This window comes from Canis lupus, chromosome X (assembly GCF_011100685.1).
Source record: "Canis lupus familiaris isolate Mischka breed German Shepherd chromosome X, alternate assembly UU_Cfam_GSD_1.0, whole genome shotgun sequence".
Lineage (NCBI taxonomy): Eukaryota > Metazoa > Chordata > Mammalia > Carnivora > Canidae > Canis > Canis lupus.
This window is the reverse complement of record NC_049260.1, coordinates 105,922,816-105,936,235: the sequence shown is the minus strand read 5'-3', so window position 1 is coordinate 105,936,235 and position 13,420 is coordinate 105,922,816. Positions and strand designations below refer to the sequence as shown.

General features: G+C 39.3%; 1 long non-coding RNA gene across 1 annotated transcript in view; it reads left to right on the top strand.

Moving 5' to 3' along the window:
- LOC111094708 overlaps positions 1-13,420 on the top strand; it is a 134,603-nt gene that overhangs the window by 106,335 nt on the left and 14,848 nt on the right. The window contains exon 3 of the long non-coding RNA XR_005386449.1: positions 3,502-3,556. This is a non-coding gene — a long non-coding RNA (uncharacterized LOC111094708). The remainder of the gene's footprint in view (positions 1-3,501; positions 3,557-13,420) is intronic.

Sequence of the window (13,420 nt, the reverse complement as noted above, 5' to 3'; positions counted from 1 at the left end):
GCGGGGCTCCATCCCAGGACCCTGAGACCATGATCTGAGCCGAAGGCAGATGCTTAACCACCTGAGACACTCTAGTGCTCAAAGCTTATTTATTTTCTTACTTGTGGAAGAAGCAACATATCATAAATTCATGACTTGTGTCACTCCATAATAATAATCCCATGCAATAGCACTGGTATCAATTAGATACTGAGTATATAAAGTATGCTGGGCCCTCTATATACATTTCCTCATAGAATCCTCTGTGAGGTATGTGTATACTTGTCCCTCTGAGTGACATAACTATTACTCTCATTTGACAATGAGTTTTGCACATCCTAACCAGCATTTGCTAACCAGGTATCCAAGGTTTTGAGAGAGGAACTAGATTGAGACGACACAGCTAATAAGTGAAAAAGCTGGGATTGAAACACAAACTATCTGACTTCCAAACTCATTCTATTAACCACTGCTTCTAAAATAAAAGGAGTATAAAACCACATAAGTGGTTTCAAAAATGAAAGGAGATAAAAAAAAGTAAATACAAAACAAACAAAAAAACCCCAAAAAACCAAAGAATAAAAGCAAGAACACTTAGGCAAATTGCTGGCTCGTTTGAAAACTTTAGGGATCACTTTCTAATCGGTTTTACAGAACACTCTCTTTGTTTCTATCTTTCTCTCTCTCTCTCTCTCTCCATATAAATAATACTTTAGAATGTATCTGTGCATGTTTATAATTTATATAGATATACATCTATATTTACTACCTTGTTGGGACACCTGGGTGGCTCAGCGGTTGAGCATCTGCCTTCAGCCCAGGGCGTGATCCTGGAGTCCTAGGATCAAGTCCTGCATCGGACTCCCTGCATGGAGCCTGTTTCTCCCTCGCCCTGTGTCTTTGCCTCTCTCTCTCTGTGTCTCATGAATAAATAAAATCTTTTAAAAAATAATACTTTGTAGTGCACATTCTCGTTTTTTTTTTCTCTTCATGTTGGAGAAATTGTGAATACATGCTGCTAATTCCAATTCCAGTCCAAATCAACAAGATACTTCATGCTTTCACCCGTTTTGTAACTTTATCCCCTTCCTTCCAGTGAGAGGCCTGGTTTCCAACAACAGAACTCATTGACTCCAATACACATAAAACAGTTTCAGAGTTCCTGCACTCATACTACTACATAAAACAAACTTACTTAAAAGGGTTGAAGATTTGCATGCAGTTTTGTTTATGCCTTGTCCAAGGCTATATAGACCAAGCACCATATTCCAAAGTTACTGGGCTTAGTTGTTTTTAATGTGGTTATGTTATTCATTTGAAATGTACACATTTGGGGACGCCTGGGTGGCTCGGGGGTTGAGTGTCTGCCTTTGGCTCAGGGGATAATCCCAGGATCCAGGATCGAGTCCCACATTGGGCTCCCTGTGAGGAGCCTGCTTCTCCCTCTGCCTCTGTCTCTGACTCTCTTTCTGTGTGTCTCTCATGAATAAATAAATCTTTTAAAAAAAGAAATTTGTTTTTTACACATTTGTTTCTTATTTTATTGTTTGGGGTTCCTCCTCCCATCCTGTTGATTAAATTTTATCTTTGAAAATGTGCATGATTTCAGAAGTCCAAACTGCAAAGATGTATACTCTGAGAAGTGTGACTTCCTGCCCTATCTCTTTCAACCTTTTCTCTCCTTCCTGAAAAAGAATCATAGGCATTACCATGGTTGTGGCCTTCCAGAACTTTTTCCATAAAAAGTCTTCTTAGGGAGTCCAATAATGAAAAAAAAGTGTTCAGAAACACTACACGCATCTGTTCACCATCTCTATATTTTCATCATTTTGGGAATGTTAAATAAATTGAATCTTACAGTAGGTAACCTTTTGAGATTGAATTCCTTTCACTCTATAACGTCCTTGAGATCCATCCAAGTCGTGCATACAAAAAGTTCTTTCCTTTAAATTGCTGAGTAGTATTCCATGCCATGGATAAACCATAGTTTGAATACACCACTCACCCATTGAAGATTTACTGGGTTGTTTCCAGCTTTTAGATATTATGAATTAAAAAAAGATATATAGTGAATAAAGCCTTTCTACACATTCTCATACAGGTTTTTTGTGTGAACATAGATTTTCATTTCTCTGAGATAAATTCTAGGAGTACAATTGCGGGTACACAAGTGTATATTTGATTTTATAAAGGACTGACATGCTATTTTCCAGAATGTCTGTACAATTTTAGATTCTCACCAGCAATGTTTGAGAGATCTAGTTTTTGTACATCCTAACCAGCATTTGCTATCATCAGTATTTTTCATTTTAGCCATTCTGAGAGACATAATATCTCATTATAGTTTCAATTTGCATTTCTCTAATGATGTTGAATACCTTTTCATGTGCTTATTTGCTTATTTGGAGTTTTTAGCACATAGATCTTATACAAGTTTTGTTACAATTATACTTAATAAGTTCATTGTATTTGATGATTGTAAATAGTATTGTGCTTTTAATTCTGGTTCTTATTGGTTCATTGCTAGTATATAAAAACACAATTGATATTTGTATGTTTCTTATGTTGTCCAGTGACCTTTGACCTAGCTGAATTCACTTTTTCTCAGTGCTTTCTGGTAAACTCCTGGGATTGTATACTTAGACAATATAACACCTGCAGATAGGAATAGTTTTATTTCCTCATATCTAATCTGTATGTCTTGTATTTATTTTTCTTGTCTTTCCAATACTATGATGAATAAGGGTGGGGAGAGAACAAAGGGGACAAGGGGAAAACCATTCAGTATTTTACCATTAAGCATGTTAGCTGTAGGGTTTTTTTTAATAACAGTAGTTTATCTGACTTTTTTTTTTATTAAGTTGGCTTCAAGCCTAGCATGGAGCCCAATTCAGGGCTTGAACTCACGACCCTGACATCAAGACCTGAGATCAAGGGTTGAATGCTTAACTGACTGAGCCACCCAGGTGCCCTGAGCCGTAGGGTTTTTTGTTGATGATTTTTATCAAGTTGAGGAGAGTTCACCTCCACTCTTAGTTGGGTGAGAGCTTTCATCATGAATATCATGGACTGAATGCTTGTGTCCCTCCATAATTCATATGCTGAGGTCCTAATCCCCAATGTGATGGTGTTTGGAAGTGGGATCTTTGGCTAGTCATTAGAGTTAGATCAAATGATTAGAGTGGGGCCCTCATGATGGGATTAACACCTTTATAAAAGAGGAAGGACTTGAAATCTTTCTCTCCACCATGTGAGGATACAGTGATACTACTTCTTGAAAGCCAGGAAGAAGTTCCTCACTAGGAACCGAATCTTCTGGCACCTGGATCTTGGAATTTCCAGCCTCATGAATTGTGAGAAATAAATTTCTGTTGTTTAAGGTACCCAACTTATGGTATTTTGTTATAGCAGCCTAAGCTAAAACATGAATGAGTTTCGAATTTTGTCAAATGCCTTTTCTGAATCAGTTGATATAATGATGTTTTTTTTTTCTCTTTTGCTGTTGCTGAAATAACTTTCTAGGCCCCAGATGGAGCCGCCTCTGTCAGCGATGCCACAGCAGCAAACTGAAACTCAGGTAACTTTGGCATCCCTATAAATACTCCGCTTGATCAGAATTGCAACCTGGTCAGGGAATCCTCAAATGCCAAGCTAGCTCTGGGTCTTTCTCACCCCCAACAAGGTTGACTATGTGACCCCAGCCAATCAGATATTTTCTATTTTGTCTCTTCCTTATTCTTTATCCTGTATGAGCCTCTTGCCTTCCACCTCATTTTGTAGTTCTCTGAAAGGAGGCGGCCCACTTCATAAAGGATGAAATAAACTTGGTTTGTATCACCTAAATTGTATTACCTACGACCCAGCAATTGCACTGTTGGGGATTTACCCCAAAGATACAAATGCAATGAAACGCCGGGACACCTGCACCCCGATGTTTCTAGCAGCAATGGCCACTATAGCCAAACTGTGGAAGGAGCCTCGGTGTCCAACGAAAGATGAATGGATAAAGAAGATGTGGTTTATCTAACCTTTTTTAAAAAAATATTTTATTTATTTATTCATGAGAGACACAGAAAGAGAGGCAGAGACATAGGCAGAGAGAAGCAGGCTCCTTGAGAGAAGCCTGATGGGGAACTCAATCTCAGGACCCTGGGATCATGCCCTGAGCTGAAGGCAGATGCTCCACCACTGAGCCATCCAGGTGTTCGAATCTTTTTTTTTTTTTTTACACTGTTAACATGGCGCATTATATTTTGCATGATGAACCAGTCTTGAATTCCTGGAATGAAATCCACTTGGTTGTGGCATCTAATGCTATTCACATATTGCTAGATTCAACTTGTTAATATTCAGTTGAGAATTTAATGTCTAAGTTCATGCAAACTACAGACTCATCTGTAGTTTTCTTTGTTTGTACTGTCTTTGCCTAATCTTGGTATCAAGGCACTACCAGCCTCATAAAATGAGTCAGGAAATGCTCTCTCTTCTTCTATTTTCTAGGAAGAAATTGTGTAAAATGGACGTTACTTCTTTAAATGCTTTGTAGAATTCTCTGGGGCTGGAGATTTCATTTATGAGAGTTCTAAACTAGCAAATCCATGTTATTTAATAATTTCAGAACTATTAATATTATCTTTCTTCTTGGGCAAGTTTTGGCATTTTTTAGGTTTCGAAGAATCGATACATTTCATTTACATTGTTAAATTTCTGTGCAGAAAGTTATTCATAGTAATCCCTTGTTACCCTATTAATGGTCTGCAGAGAATATAGTGATAGCCTATCTTTTTTTTTTTTTTTTTTTTTTTTTGTGAGAGAGAGAGGGAACGAGAGAGACAGTGCATCCATGAGCCGGGGGAGAGGCAGAGGGAGAGGGAAAGAGACAATCTCCAGAACACTTCCCGCTGAGTGAGCTCGTAGGGGTTGGATCTCACGACCCTGAGATCACGACCTGAGCTGAAATCAAGAGTCGGACATTTAACCGACGGAGCAACCCAGGCGCCCCAATACCCTATCTTTCATTTCTGGTATCTACAACTTGTGTTATCTCTCTTTTTTCTTTATCAGCCTATCAAGAGGTTTATCAATTTTATTGCTCTTTTCAGAGAACTAGCTTCTTGATTTGTTGATTTTTCTCTGTTCAATTTCATTGACTTCTGCTCTTTATCGTTTCCTTCTTTACGCTTTCTTTGGGCTTATTCTGCTCTTCTTTTTTCAAGGTTCTTGAGTGAGAGGTTGATTATTGTTTTTGAGAAATTTCTTCTTTTCTGAACCTTTAATGCTACAAATTTCCCTCTTGGCACTGCCTTAGTTTCACCCTACAAGTTTTAATATGTTGTATTTCATTTTCATTCTGTTTCATGTAGTTTTGAAGTCCTTTGAGATTTCCTCCTTGAGTCATTAGATTACTTATTTATTTATTTTAAGATTTTATTTATTTGAAAGAGAGAGAGAGAGAGAGCACAAGCAGGGGCAGTGGCAGGCAGAGGAGGAAGCAGACTCCCCACTGAGCAGAGAGCCCGATGTGGGGCTCGATCCCAGGACCCAGTGATCATGATGACCTGAGCCGAAGGCAGACACTTAACCGACTGAGCCACCCAGGCGCCCCAAGCCATTAGATTATTGAGATGTATGCTGTCTAACTGCCAAGTGTTTGGAGATTTTACTGTAAGTTCTCTTATTGACTTCTGGTATGGTTCCATTACGGTCAGAGAACAATTTCTGTATGATTTAAATTCATTTAATTTTTTTAGGTTTGTTTTATGACCCAGGATATGGTCTATTTTGGTTAAAGTGCCATGTGCTCTTGGAAAGAATTATTTCTGCTGTAGTTGGGAGGAGTGTCAGAACCAGTTGGTTAATGGTTGTTAATGGTTAACCAGTTTTCTGTGGCTGCTGTAACAAATTACCACAGACTTAGTGGCTTAAAACATCATAAATTTATTATGATTCTATAGTCCAGAAGTCTGAAATGGGTCTCACTGGGCTAAAATACAATGTGTCACCAGGACTACTGTTTTTACTGGAGACTCTAGGGGAGAATCCATTACCTTGTCCATTACTTCTAGAAGCTGCTCACTTTCCTTAGCTTATGGCCCTCTTCTTTCATATTTGAAACCAGAAGTGGATTGGAACCGTTTCACTTCCCATCACTCTTCTGCCTCTCTCTTTCACAGTTAAGGACCATTGTAACTACATTTATCCTGTTTAGATGATCCAGAATTATGTATCTATTTTACGGTTAACTGATAAACAAATTTAATTCCATTGGTTACTTTAATTCCCATGGAATGTAGCATATTCCTAAGGTTCTGAGGAGTAAAATATAAACAATTTGGTTAGGGGTGTATTATTCTGCCTACCACTTTGTCATGTAATATATTCAGAGATTCTGGGGATCAAAACATGAATATTTTAAGGGGTAGTTTTTAAAAATATTTTATTTATTTATTTGATAGAGAGAACACGAGCAGGGGGAGAAGCAGGCAAAGGAAGAAGCAGGCTCCCCAATGATCAGGGAGCCCAACCTGAGGCTTGATCCCAGGACCCTGAGCAGAAAGCAGATGCTTAACTGACTGAGCCATCCAGGTGCTGTAGGGTGGGGGTGTATTTTTTAAGATTTATTTATTTATTTGAGAGAGAGTGTGCGAGCATGAGCAGGGTAGGGGCAGAGGGAGAGAGAGAATATCAAGCTGACTCTGCACTGAGTGTGGAGCCCGATAAGGGGCTCAATCCCATAACCTCGAGATCACAACCTGAGCCAAAACCAAGAGTCAGGTGCTCAACTGACTGTTTCATCCAGGTGCCCCTTAAGGGGTTATTATTTATGTCAGTTCTCTCAATTGCTGAAACAGGATTGTTAAAGCCCTTAACGATACTGTGGACTTGTTTGTTTCTCTTTTTAGTTCTATCAGTTATTGTTTCATGTTGTTGGAAGCTCTGTACTTTGGTGTACATATTTAGGATCAGTGTGTCTTCTCAGTAGATTGAACCTTTTCTCGTTATGCAATGTTCTTCTTTGTCCCTGGTAATATTTTCTCTGAAATCTACTTTATCTGGTGTTAATAAAGCCAATACTGTTTTCTTTTTCCCTTTTTTAGAGAGAGTTTGTGCATACATGAGTGGGAGAGGGGGCAGAGAGAGAGATGAGAGAGAATCCCAAGAAGGCTCCACACCCAGGTGCCCCCTTGCTTTCTTTTGATTAAAGTTTGCATGCTATATCTTTTTCATTCCTTTACTTTTAATCTCTCTATTTAATTATATTGGTTTTTTAACTTAATTATATTTGAAGTCAGTTTTTGTAGACAGCATAGAGTTGAGCAACGTTCATTTAACCACTCTGCCAATCTCTTTTTCAACACATCTACTTATATTTGCATTTAACAAAATATTGATATATTAGGGCTTAAGTTTTCCATTTTCTTGTTTATTTTCTTTTTTCTTTTTTATTCATTATTTCTTTTTTGCTGAGGTAAAACTCATATAACTTAAAATTAACAGCTTTAAATTGTGCAATTCAGTGCCATTTAGTACATTCACAATGTTGTGCAATTATCACCTCGAATTCAAAAATATTTCCTCATCACAAAGAGAAATCCATACCCAGTAAGCTCTCATTCCCCTTTCCCTCCTCCCCACTAGACTCTGGCAACCACTAACTTACTTCCTGTTTCTTTGGATTTGCCTATTCTGGGTGTTTCATATGAATGGAATCATACAACATATGACCTTTTATGTTTGGCTTCTTTTACTCGGTATGTTTCTGAGGTTCATCCACATGGCAGCACTTCATTCCTTTTCATGACTTAATAATATTCTGTTATATGGATGTGTTGCATGGCACTTAGTCGTTCATGATTCTATGGGTTTATTTCAAGCTTCTGACAGTTGTGAACAGTGCTGCTATGAACATTTGTGTATAAGTATTTGAATACCTGTGGTATTGTGAGTATAAGAAATAAGTGTATTTGATTCCTCAGATGACCAAAATATATTTCTCATGTTTGTTAGGCTCACAACTTCCAAAACCTTTGGCATTCTCAAAGCAATAGGAGCATCTTTTGTTATAATATGTGGTTTCTTGCTCTTAGTTCCTGTAATTGGTTGAGAGCCATAAAGGTGAAATGGATGTATTGTTACTCATCATAAGCCCCTTTCCATCACAACTGGGGTTATGTTAATGAGGTGACTTTTCTCTTTCTTTCTTCTTTCTTTCTTTCTTTCTTTCTTTCTTTCTTTCTTTCTTCTTTCTTTCTTTCTTTCTTTCTTTTTCATTCTTTCAGATTTTATGTATTTATTCATGAAAGACACACAGAGAGAGGCAGAGACATAGGCAGAGGGAGAAGCAGACTCCCTGTAGGGAGCCTGATGTGGGACTCCAACCCAGGACCTGGGGGTCATGCCCTGAGCCAAAGGCAGATGCTCAACCACTGAGCCACCCAGGAGCCCCATGTGGTGACTTTTAGAAAGCACCTAAGGATGGAGGCTGGTTGCCAAGGGAACCGACCTTGAGTAGAGGCTTGAAACTTTCAATCTCTCTCCCTGATTTCCAGGAGGAGGTTGAGTCAATTACCAATGCCCAGTGATTTGACCCATCACACCTATGTAATGAAGTTTCTATAAAAACCCAAAAGATTGGGGTTCAGAGAGCTTCCAGGTTGGGGAACCAGAATGCTTCCATGTGCTACCACGCCTGGCACTAAACGCCACGAGGACAGAAACTCCTTTGGGACGTTGCCTAAGTATTATATCATTTCATCTGGCTGTTGATGTGTATCCTTTGTAATGAACCAGTAACCTGGTGAGTAAATGGGTTTCCTGAGTTCTGTGAGCCATCTGGAAAATTACTGAGTCCAAGGTAGGAGTTGTGGGAACCTCTGATTTATAGGTGGTTGGTCAGAAGCACAGATGACAACCTGGACTTGTGACTAGAATCTGGGTGACTGATTCCCAATTCCTAGGACTGAGCCCTTAACCTACAGAACCTGATGCTGTCTCCAGATAGATAGTGTCAGAATTGAACTGCATGGTAGGACAGCCAAGTGGTGTCTGAGAATTGCTTTGTGATGTGTGGGGTAAAAGGTAGAAGTCTAAAGTCAAAGGTATAAAGTCAGGTTATCGATTGGGGATCTTTCTTTTCTTTAAACGTAAGCATTGAACACTATAAATGTACATCTGAGCACAGCTTTCACAGCATCCCATAGGTTTCATCATGTTGTCTTTTCATTTCATTTTTTCAACTTATTCTTCATTGAGATATAATTGATATATAACATGCCATTACTTTCATGTATACAACATAATGATTTGATATTTGTATATATTTCAAAATGATCACCACAATAAGTCTAGTTAATATCTACTACCATGCACAGGTACAATTTGTTTCCTTGTGATGAGAACTTTCAAGATTACTCTCTTAGCAGCTTTCAAATATAAAATATAGTATTGTAACCTATAGTCACTATGCTGTCCGTTACATCCCCATGACTATTCCTTTTATAGCTGGAAGTTTGTGCCTTTTGATCCCCTTCACCCATTTCACCTATCTCCCCCACCTCTAACAATTGCCAATTTGTTCTCTGTATCAATGGGTTTGTGGATTTTTTGTTTGTTTTTTTAGATTCCACGTATAAGTAAGATCATAAGATGTTTGTCTTTCTCTGATTTTTTTAAAGATTTCATTTATTTATTCATGAGAGACACAGAGATAGAGAGAGAGGCAGAGACACAGGCAGAGGGAGAAGCAGGCTCTATGCAGGGAGCCTGACGTGGGACTCAATCCCGGGATTCCCCTGGGCTGAAGGCAGGTGCTAAACTGCTGAGCCACCCAGGGATCCCCCATCTTTCTCTGATTTATTTTACTTAGGATAATGCCCTCAAGGTCCATACATGTTGCAAATGGCAAGATTTCATTCTTTTTTATTATTGAGTATTATTCTAGTGTGTGTATGTGCATATGTGTGTGTGTATACCACATTTTCTTTATCCATTCATTCAAAATAGAAACTTGGGTTGCTTCCTTTTCTTGGCTATTATAAATAATGTTGCACTAAACATGGGGGTACGTATATCTTTTTCACTTACTGTTTTTGTTACCTTCAGATAACTACCCAGAAGTGGAATTATTGGATCATATGGTAGTTATTTTAGTAATTAAAAAAAAGATTTATTCATTTGTTTTAGCAGGAGTGGGGAGAGTGGGGAGGTAGGCTTCCTGAGAGGCAGACTTTTGGGATGTTGGTCACATTCTTTTTTTTAAGATTTTATTTATTTATTTGAAAGACAGAGTGAGCGAGACAGGGAGGAGGGGCAGGAGGAGAGAGAGGGAGAAGCAGACTCCCACTGAGGAGGGAGCCGGACACGGGGCTCAATCTGGGGACTCCAGGATCATGACCTGAACCGAAGGCAGATGCTCAACCAACGGAGCCACCCAGGTGCCCTGGTCACGTTCTTTATTTTGATTTGGGCGGTGACTACATGGGTATTTTTACCTTGTGAAAACTCACTGAGAGATGCACATAAGATTTATGCACTTTATATAGCATGTAGGTAAGAAAACTTAACAAAAATTTCCTTTGAAAATTCAAATATAGATAGGTGAGATTAAAGATAGAATAGAGGGAGAAAGAAAACTGTGTTCTGTTATCTTCTGTGATTTGGATTAATTTTAAAAAGGTAGATTTTACCATAAATATTATACAGATACACTTTTTTCAAAGATTTTATTTATCTATTTGACAGAGAGAGAGAGCATGCAAGCACAAGCAGGGGGAACAGCAGGAAGAGGGAGAGGGAGAAGCAGCTCCTAATGAGCAGGGAGCCTGAGGCAGGGCTCAATTCTAGGACCCCAAGATCATGACCTGAGCTGAAGGCAGATGCTTAACCAACTGGGCCGCCCAAGTGCCCCAAATTTTAAGCTGGACATACTTCCTGTCTTTATTGTTGGAGCTGAGATTTGATTATAGTCACAGGAAGGATACTAATAATAAATAAAATGTTTATTCTGAGGGTCATATTACATCTCTTTCCCCCTACCATTTCAGCCTCCATGTAGGGTGATATATATATATATATATATATATATATATATATATATATATATATATATATATTTCTTTCTGACGATAGCACCAAAACCACCAAAAGCCCATGATTTTCTAACACAAATGGAACAATGTGCTATGGAGGAACATGGGCTCTGGAGGCAGACCTGGTTTCGAATCTCTACTCTGCCACAAGTGTTATATCTTGTCTAAGCTTCAAATCCTTCAACATTAAAGTAGGACTAATAATACCTAGCTCATAGAGCTGTATGACACGTGGCTAGAATCTAGTGCCCATTCAATAAATGCAGCTATTATTATTATTTTAAATCTTATTTATTTATTTTAGAGAGAGAGAGAAAGAGCAGGGGGAGGGGGAGAGGGAGAGAGACTCTCAAGCAGACTCCCCACTGAACATGGAGCCTGAAGTGGGGCTGGATATCAGAACCCCAAGATCATGACCTGAGCTGAAATCAAGAGTCAGACACTTAACCAATTGAACCACCCAGGTGCCCTGTAACCATTATTATTTTCATTACCACTATTAGTTATAGAGGCTTCACCAATTGGTCTGGGGATAGCTCTCCCGCAGACAGGTGGAAGAAGGGGGTGGTGGATATGTCTACCATCATTTAATCCTCTCCTTTCTTGAATAATTCCTGTGTTGATAGTTGTATGCCAGCCAGCATGGACATTCTCTGACCCCAATTCTTAGAACCCACTTCTGGCCGAAACAAGATACACCCAAAAAGCCTCCATAGGAAGTGGGCCTAGAATTGGACTGGGAGTTAAGTTACATTCAAGCCTGGTAGCGGTGGGACCTGGGACCCAACTGTAATGGGGAGTGGATGATAAAAAGCCCCTCACAGTTCCAGACTCAGGTGAGAAATGTAGATAGAGAAATGTAGGAAGAGTCCGCACCAAGAAAGGAATTAGAATCTGCCACTCAGACCTTTTGGTTATTCCAGGAATTCCCTGGATAATTGCCAGGAGTGGGCACTGTTGTTCATGGGTCGGTGGTGTTCAGGTTGGAGTTTAAAGACCTCTCAATACTCTTCCAAAGAATGGAAGAGAAATAGGACTGACAAATGGTCTAGCAAACAGTACAAAACAAAATAATCAGGACAAGGACCCCAGTAGGCCAGCACTGGCATCCACAAGCAAACAATCAAAGCCATTTCCAAGCTTAACCCACGTGCTGCCCTTATATATCCAGTGTTATAGCTGCTGACTCTTCAAATTCAGATTATTTTCCTGCCCCACGTTGAGACTATTACAGTATCGTTCCATCAGGGAGGGACACATGCTGTGTTCCCTCTGTGCATCCACAAGGGGCAACAGAGAGCAATAGGTGTTAGCCTCAACAAACCCAATCTTTCAGGGTCCTCTAAGGAACTATATACACCCCATGCCAGTACAAAGACTATATTCAGTAATGGAGTTAAGGGGAGGTCAGTAGCTTGGAGGAGGAAGTAAAGAGATTGGACACAGGAAGCCCCACCTTCTCTTACAGCCTAACTCTCACTCTTGCCTGCTTTTTTTTTTTTTTTTCTGGGCTCCTAGGTACCATGCTCTTGGTGGGGAACAAAGATGATCCATGTTCATAAATACTCCCATCATGCCCCTGTCGAACTACTTCCTGCCATCTGACTTCTCATTTGAATGATGGCGGACTTAATTTCTTAGTGGCCAAATCACAATATAAAGCATTTATTTATGATTCTGTAACACCCTCCCCCCAAGAAAAATAAACAAGAAAAACACATCATTCATTCATTCAGTCCACATTTGTTCAGAATCTACAACTGCAGAATTCTTTCAGATGACAAGATGACAGTGTGGGGTAATTGTGACTGAACTGGCAGGAAGCCCAGCAGCATTAACAACAAAGTGAAGGGAAAACTTTTCACTGGCAAACTAGCTGGCAAAATCATTAGACACAAACCTAAGTATTTATATTCTCCCATTTCAGTGTAAAAACAAATGCCATAATCACAAATCTACAGGATTTAAATTACAAACCAGAGCATGTCACTTAATTGACACAGCATTAATCCTCTTTCATAGGCCAGCAACATGTATAACTGAGATTCGGTTTCTCATCAAAGACAAGATTGGCTCATTGGAATGTCTATAGCCCAGCTGGAGAGGAAAACTTTCTAGAACAACCTGCGCACCTAACTTTTGGATGAAACGGGAAACATAAAACATCATTGTGCTTTTAACAGAAATTGTTGGGAAAAGCAAAATGTACTACACACATTTCTGGAGAAATTACTAGAGTAACTATTAGAGGAGTGTTATTAAAACTTGTCCCGCAGGGTCCTGGAGCACAGCCATTCCCAATTAGATGTTGGCTTTATCAGGAGCCTACCCCTTCCCTTCACAGAGAAAATAAT